The sequence below is a fragment of the Mastomys coucha genome, chromosome X (assembly GCF_008632895.1).
Source record: "Mastomys coucha isolate ucsf_1 chromosome X, UCSF_Mcou_1, whole genome shotgun sequence".
NCBI classification, from domain to species: Eukaryota; Metazoa; Chordata; class Mammalia; order Rodentia; family Muridae; genus Mastomys; species Mastomys coucha.
The window spans coordinates 11,695,577-11,702,814 of NC_045030.1; the positions used below are offsets into that span (position 1 = coordinate 11,695,577).

Consider the following 7,238-nt stretch of genomic DNA (forward strand, 5'->3'; position numbering starts at 1 on the left):
AGAGCAATGTCCAATTTTGTCTAGCTGTTAATAAATCATATCTTGGTGGGCACCTAGCACGCGAGTTTAGCACGCGAGTTCGCAAGGACATGTTTGGGCTACTTCTGAGTTAGGGGTGCCAGGAGCTAAGCAGGGACAGGAGACTGGCTTTCTTGAAGCTTTCTCCTCAAATACTGCTGTCAAGCAAAGTCTGCGTGGCAGAATCTGTTTTGTTTTAATTTCACACCTTTATGTATTGAGAGGGCATGTTAGTTTGACAACACATAAAGAGGGGCCTAGAGTTGAAATAACCTCATAGGGCTGTCATTTAGTGACCTTAGTTATCACTAAACCATGTATCTTTTTTAACTCTTATTTTTATTTCTTTTTTAAATGTACTAATTAATTGGTTAATTTATTTGTTTGTACTTATGTATATGCACATGTTATGACATGGGTGTGGAGATCAAAGAACAACTTGTATAGGATAACCATGTGGGTCCTAGAGCAAATCTTAGGCCATTAGACCTGTTAGTAAGTATATTTCTTTACCTGCTGAGCCACTTTGCCAGCCCTTAACTTTTTAAACTTCATTCTTTAGTGAATTTAGCTGCATTTTAAATTTATAAAATGTTCAGTTAGGGGCTAGAGAGATAGATGGGTCAACATTTAAGAACATTTATTGCTTTTCAGAGAATGAAAGCTTGAGTCCCAATACCCACATTAGATGGCTCACAACCAGCTGTAATTAGTTTCACTTGCAGAAGAATCTGCTATCTTTTGGTCTCTGAAGGTACCTGCTTTCCTGTGCACATAAATGCATGCATGCACGCACACACTCATGCACGCATGTACATGTGGTTGCTCATGCTTTTAGCTGTACCACTTGGGAGGCAGAGGCAGGAGAACTGTTGTGTGAGGCTAGTATAGTATCTTCCAGACCAGACTGGGTTACAGAGTTGAGATTTTTGTCTTAAAATACAAATAAGTAAACAACAAACAAAAAAGTTGGTCTGTGAATATATCAGTGAATCAAGGGGCATTTGGAAATTTTCTTTTATGTTTTGGAATGTGGAATGTAGGCAAGTAGTAGTTACAGTGTCTGGACAAACTGTCTGGTGGAAGTAATAAGTAAGATGGGAGAAGACAAGGATATCTAAAGATTTAATTTGCTGAAAAAAATTCTACTACAAATACCCACTTACCATTTTATAGATTAGATTAGTTGGCTGTTGCTAGTAGACAGTAGCTTAATTTTTAACAGAGGAAGAGAATGGGTATATCATATTTCAAGCTAGTTGCTTCTATAAGAGGTCTCCTTGAGAGTTTGAGGGGCACTTTCTCCCTATAAATAATTTTCTCTTAAAATACAAGCTAGGGCTGGAGAGATGGCTCTGTGGTTAAAAGTGACTGTTATTACAGAGTATGTGAGTTCTGTACCCAGCACTCACATGGTAGCTAATAGCAGTCTGTTCAGAATATCTAATGCCTTTTTTGACCTTTGTGGAGTTCTGTTAAAAACCAGAAACTAGTTATCCCCCCTCCCCCACACCCCATCCATTCTTAAAATTGTTTTTATACATCTCTAAAAGAAGAGTCAATGTTAACTATAATACTTCCCTCTGCAGCATACTCACCCACACTCAAACCATTACCACCAATTATAAAGACATTTCTTTCCATGTTTACTCCTTTCTTTGTAACTGGCACAAGATAAGAAAACTGTTTACTTCAGTTAAATATTTACTTTTAGGAAACATTATAAAACATATAAGTTAAAATGGTCCATACAGCGGGCAGTGGTGGCCCATGCCTTTAATCCCAGCACTTGGGAGGCAGAGGCAGGTAGATTTCTGAGTTCGAGGCCAGCCTGGTCTACAGAGTGAGTTCCAGGACAGCCAGGGGTACACAGAGAAATCCTGTCTTGAAAACCAACAACAACAACAAAAAGATCCATACAGTGAACATATAAATCTGTGAGTACAGTGTTCCAAGTACACATTTGTAGGGGACTTATTTCCTTTGAGAATGGTTCTCAATTATATATTGTTTTCTTTTTTAAATATTCCTTGAACTCAGGATATCCATGAGTTTAATTTCTTTAAGAAACAATAACAACAGACAACAACAGCAACATACCCACTATTATACTTGCCATGGTACACTGTAGGACCTGTTTTATGAGCATATTGAGTTGTGATTTTACTGTATTTAATCATTTTAATGTCATTCACTTCCTGTCTTATATGAACTAAAATTTTTTTGGTCAGTAAATGATATGCTATGGTTATTTTACTGTTGATTAAAAGTATATACACACACACACACACATTCTGCTTTTTATTTGGTTATTTCACTGTATGTATAATGTTTTGTTTTGAATGTTGTATAAACTTTACCCTTGGATTATTCAAATGCTGATTTCTCTGCCTTCATATCTTGTTTCAATCCAGACACAGCATTGTAATGGGTAGACCAAGAATCTCCTGTCTCGAGTTTATATAAACAGTTCTTACCATTTATTCACTGCCTTGTCAATAAATGCTAATCATCCAATGGCTGGGCAGAATAGGGTAGGATATCTGTCAGAAAAGGAGAGGAAGAGAGGCAGATCAGTGGCAGGATGGAAGAAATAGAGCCATGAAGAATGGGTCTGAAGAGCCAGATCAATAATAATATGCAAGTATCATGGGATGGGGCTAGGAGGTAGCTAGATTAGCATAGGAGGTAAAAGATCATTTATTTAACCGCTCAGCTATTGAGTTGCAGTTTTGGATAAATCTATTTATTCTGTGTGGTTATTGGGAAATAGCATAAGCTAAAGACATATAGCCGCCTTAGTAATTTGTCCTTTATATTAAAAAGGTTATGGAACTGAGGGGTTTGCAGCCCCTTAGCATGAACAACAATATGAACTAACTAGTACCCTCAGAGCTCCCAGGGTCTCAACCACCATCCAAGGACTATACATCATCTGATTGTTCTGGCAGGATGTGTATAGTAGAGGATTGCAAATTCGATCATCAATGGGAGGAGAGGCCCTTGGCCCTGTGAAGGTTCTGTGCCCCAGTGTAGGAGAAGACCAGGGCCAATAAGTGGGAGAGGGTGGGGTGGCAGGCATGGGGAGGGGGGAGGCAGCAGGGGTTTGTTTTTGTTTTTGTTTGTTTGTTTGGTTTTTGGAGGGGAAACTGGGAAAGGAGAAATTTACATGTAAATAATGAAAATATCTAATAAAAAGAAGAAAAGAAAAAAATTGATTTATGCATGACACCCCACTTTGGGTGCTAATTTGTCATAGTAATTATTTAACCTTAGTTGGAGGTCTCTACCCTGCCTTTGATCATTCAGTTCCCAGATAAAAGACAAATATTTTATATATTTATAATAAGCCTTTAAAGCACTAGAGCTGGGGAAATGTCTACTTTCTAAGATGTTCTATCTACTTCTCTGTAAATTACCCCTAGATATTATTTGCCATATTTCATCTGGGCTGCTCTTAATTCCAGATGGCCATCACTCATGGCCATGTTTTCATGGTTCACCTACCCCACAGTGACTTCTTTTCTTTTTACCTTCTCTGTTTCCCCCTCTTGGTCTTCCTTAGACCCCAAGCCCAGGAAATGAAATTCTGCTTACCTCTCTTCTGCCCAGCAGAAGAATGCTATAGGCATTTTTTTTCAACCAATAGTTTTAAATTATGGAGCAAGGTATGTATAGCATCACTTGATGGATGTGAGGGTTCTCTCATCCCTGAGGCAACCAGACCTTGACGGCCATTATTTAGTATTACAATAGTTAGCGACAAACCAAATCTCAACATTTTACTTTTAGGAATTTACCCTAAAAAGAGTAGTGGATAGGCGATTATAACAAAGTTGAGATCCATTGATGTACATTAGATTCCTATGGAAGGGAGTATAGCCTTCATTTAGTAAGTAATTTACTTTAGGATCACGACCTATGGAAGCTGGAGAATGAAACTAGTATTGCATTGAGGGAAAAATGAAGCCAGTATTATAGCCTTGGCCAGTTGTTAAAGTGATTAAAATTATTTAAAAGGTTGCCTTGGGAGGCAATTTTTAAAAAGTACAATTTAGTTAGATTATAATAATCATTTCTGATGTTAGTATGAGAACATTAAAACCTTAAAAATAACTGATTCACATTTCATGTTGAGGTAGAAGTTTTCCCAAGTATATAACTCCCTGAAAAATTTTAACCAGTGATATAGATTTGTCTCTTTTTATTACTTCCTTCAAGTAATTGCCCTCTTTCTCTCCTTGTTCCCTCCACCCTCTCACCCCTTATCTATTAATATTGTAGCAAAGTAGGTTTGGCATGATTTAGTTCTTAGACAGAAATGGTTAGGACGGTTGTATACCAAGATTTGGTACTTTGTAGAAATCTTTGCCTGAGCATGCTATCTTTGATTAAATGACAATACTCTATTATGAGTATCTTATACTATAAATATTGTATATCAATACAGTGTTAGAACAAAAGGTCTATTTTCTAATAATTGCTAGTAACTTTGGCTAGCAAAAATAAATCAATGTTTCTGATGCATTTGTTACAGTCTTTCTGATACAGATTTGAAACTTAGGATATTGAAATGAAGATTTTCTATATTCTCTATTCTTAGAAATATGTAGTAACAGTAAACTAAGAACTTTTTATAATAGATAAAGATTGAGGACTGCTTGTAGGACCCAGGTGGTAGTTACTTGTAGCCTTTAAAGGGTCTTACTGATTTATTTGGATTAAGAAACACAAAATTAGTATCTTAAACTAAGATGCCAATGGAGGTAAATAAAATACCTAATAGAGGTAGAATGTAGTTACTATGAAAGTATATAATTGAATAGAAAGATAGATGTAAGAAATGCTTCATTTTTAACTCCCTGCAATTTAGAGTATCAACTCTGACTTTGAATTTGATGTTTCATATTTATTTAGTAATTCATAACATTGTTGTATAGATGCCATGTTTCTGCTAACCATCAATTAACAGCGTATTTCTTGTAACTCAGTGTCATTTAATTTGGATGGTATTACGATTTCTTCAAGAATTCCTCATTTTGAAAGTGAATTTTCAAACATTGAAAACTTAACTCATAGTTTAATTTCCATAATTTAATTTTTAATTTTTAAATTTTTAAAAAATTTAAGTTTAATTTTCAATTTAATATGTTGGTTAGTAATTTTTTTTTTTTTTGGAAAAGAAAGACTACTATCAAATGATGTGATAATGTGTTTTGACTCACTTCCCACTAATTGTTCTAAGAATTAGCCCCAAGCCTTTTGCATTCAAGATAAGTATATACCATTGAGCTAAACCCTTTTACTTCAATACTATGTTTAAAAATAAACTTTAAAAAAAAACTTAAAAGTTTTCTACTGTGTGGCATTCATAATTTGAAAGCATTGCATAGAAATTTCCAGAAGCAATTAATTTCCATATTGGATTCAAATATTCAGCCACATAGACATAAAAGAATATCTAAAGAACATATGTACAGTTTATTGAAATTAGAAGTGATATTTAATTGTTATACAGGTTAAGAAGTGAAACAGTACTAGTGCATCCTGGGTTTTCATGAGTTATTATTCTCTACTATTTTTCCATGGGTGTACTCTATGTCCTGAAATTTCAATGTTTTCTTAGTTTTCTTTTTCATTTTCTTAGATCCACTGTTAAAAATTTTTTCTCATAATATATTGTCTAGTTTAGAAAAATTGAGCTAAATGCCAAGTCTCATGACATATATTAGAAGTACAACATTTAGAGGCTGAGGCAAGAGGATTTGGGAGTTCGAAGCTTATCTCGAACATGTGAATAAACACAAATACAGCTATATATAAAAAGTACCTTTTATTTACAATCATAGTAGTAGGTTCTTAACAGATGTAAAACTAAACAAGAGGTCATGGTCTAGCTTCTGGTTACTTAGCAGTTTATGAGTGTACCCCTCCCTTCTCTTTAGGTGTATGGGAGTTTGCTTATATATATATGTCTATGTATCATATGCATGTCTGGTGCATACAGAGGCCAGAAGAGGGCATCTGATCCTTTTGAATTGTAGTTACAGATCCACTCACTATATGGGTTTTCGTAATTGAACCTGTGACCTTTGAAGAACAATCTGTTCTCACTGAGCCATCTCCAAACCTTTTTAAGGAAGAGAGTGGGCTAAGGGCATTTGTTAATATTAGTGAAACTAGTACCCCTAGTTAGGATGTTGGACAAGATTTAACAGCCAAATACTAGAAACCCTGGAATGTAAGGATCAGGTAGATGATTTTAAAAAGTAAATCAGAACAGAGTACTTAACACTTGTGCAGCATCCTGTCCATTTTGTAGTATTATGGAGGTGACACAAAGAGATTATCAGACTGTACACAGTTAACAAAAGTATGGTAGTAGATGAGAATCTGGTCTAGGTCTATGTGGATCTTCAGGTCTTAAATTGAGAAAGAAGTTACAAATGGCAGTAGAATCTGAGGATAGGCCTCTGTCCTTAGACGGTGTGTATAGTTGTTATCCAGGGATTTCACTTTATCTTGGGTATTTTTAAAAACTCATTTTATTTATGCCTACTGGTTTTTAATGAATTATATCCTCTTTGTTGGTATGTATTATACTATTAGAGAAACATTTGCCAGTATTTTCTTCAGGAAAGGTTCTGTTATAACTTAATTTCTCTTTGGCCTCTCCTTGACTCTCTAGGCCTTGGGATCTTTTTCAGAAGAATTCAGACAAGACACTCAAGAGTATAGTATAGAAGATATAGTTTATTATTTTCAAGGGATAGGGGTGGGGAGCAGCCAAAGGGACCATTGAGAAGGAAAACATTGTCACTGAATAAGAGAGTCCAATGTCCAGAGACCATTGTGCCACATACATTTAGGTAGGGTTTATTATTTTCAAAGTTTTAGGAACAGCCAGACTTCTTGAGGTGTTTTCTTGTCCAGGTGATGAATAGGCACATTTATACTTGTGGGCCCAAGTGAAGAGTTGATGCTTTAGCAAAGGCAGGTTTTCTAAGTATCCACTGCAGAATTATTGGTTAAATTTTATCCTTTGCTTCTGGTCTTTCTTTTTGGACTACTGTTACTGATATGTTAGCCCTCCAGTAAATGACTTCTGGTTTATTTGTTTGTTTGTTGTTCATTTTTGAGAGGTCTCTTATTAAACTTCTTAATCATATCCTTCTATTGCATTATTCTATAATAGTTTTCCAAATTTTATTCTTTCTCCC

The 7,238-nt window shown here is 35.3% G+C and overlaps 1 protein-coding gene across 9 annotated transcripts in view; it reads left to right on the top strand.

The window, feature by feature from the left end:
- Kdm6a (lysine demethylase 6A) overlaps nucleotides 1-7,238 on the top strand; it is a 148,972-nt gene that overhangs the window by 47,232 nt on the left and 94,502 nt on the right. The gene's annotated exons all lie outside the window — the stretch shown is intronic.